The sequence below is a fragment of the Sorex fumeus genome, unplaced genomic scaffold (assembly GCF_029834395.1).
Source record: "Sorex fumeus unplaced genomic scaffold, SorFum_2.1 ptg000037l, whole genome shotgun sequence".
Classification (NCBI taxonomy): domain Eukaryota; kingdom Metazoa; phylum Chordata; class Mammalia; order Eulipotyphla; family Soricidae; genus Sorex; species Sorex fumeus.
In genome coordinates, this window is record NW_026606094.1 from 63,969,579 (window position 1) to 63,970,840 (window position 1,262).

A 1,262-nucleotide genomic window follows, 5' to 3' on the forward strand; every position below is an offset into this window, starting at 1 on the left:
TATCGCTCTGACTCCTGGTTTCCTCATTTTTAATTGGGGTTAGAAATAATACTAAATTTGTTAGGATAAAATAAAGTTATATTTCAGCCATTCAAACAGTATTTGGCTCACTGTAAGCAGTGTGCAGTGCTAGTTTTGTTTCTTTAGAGAGAGCAATGGGGGCAAATCAAATAAAAATCTTAGACGACAAGGACAAAATAGTGCTTACAAGAGGAGGGTTGGAAAAATAGGATGAAGGGTTAATTATAAAGTGTTGAATGGCTTTTTTTTTGGGAGGGGAGGAATGCTGTTTACCTAAAACCTATATAATGCCTTAAACCAATGCCACTTTAATAAAGCAATGTAAAGAAAGGAATGCAAAAAAGCATTCAAGTCTTGAACTGAGCACTTTCCGGGCCTAATTAGATTTCTCACACACACACCCTGAGTATCTCTACTTGATACCCCTCTGGTAACAGAAGAAACTGGAGGTGCAGACTGATTCAGTGGCCTCCTTAACCTTCAAAACAGGGGCTGGAGTGATAGCACAGCAGGTAGGGCGTTTTCCTTGCACAAGGCCGACCCGGGTTTGATTCCCAGCATCCCATATGGTCCCCTGAGCACCACCAGAAGTAATTCCTGAGTGTAAAGCCAGGAATAACCCCTGTGCATCGCCGGGTGTGACCCCCCCAAAAAAGAAAAAAAATCTTCAAAACAGAAAGAGAAATATAATCAATGGTGCGTTGACTCTTATTTTTAAATGACTCTTAAAAGATTATCCTGAAAGTGTCTCCCAAACTTTCTGCACAAACATCAGGAGCCGAAGCAAATCTCTTAGTCACATCTCACTTGAAAGGGCAGAGAAATCCTACCATCTGCCTGGGAGGAAAGCAGAAATGTTTGCAAACACCTATATAGGCAACCACACCCACACATAGTAGGTATCCAAAAAGGTAGTCACAATGAAAGTAATTAGCATTTGATTGAGGTTTTCAACTTTGTCGACACCTTAGAATCACCCAATAGTTTTTTAAAATGTCAGAAAGCCAGGCTGACTGCCTACTGAATCACTGTGCTCTGGGGGGTGTGATGGGGTGGGGGATGGGGCGGTTCAGGGCTCCTTAGTGAATCACTGTGCAGCCAAGATTGAAGGCTGTTGGCTGACTCTCATCCTTAGATATTCCACACTGGCCCATCCTGGCTGGAGCGCTGCAAAGGAGACCTCACGTCTTCTATTTTATTCTATTTATGTGGTATTTTGACTCCTGCATTGAAATGGTCAA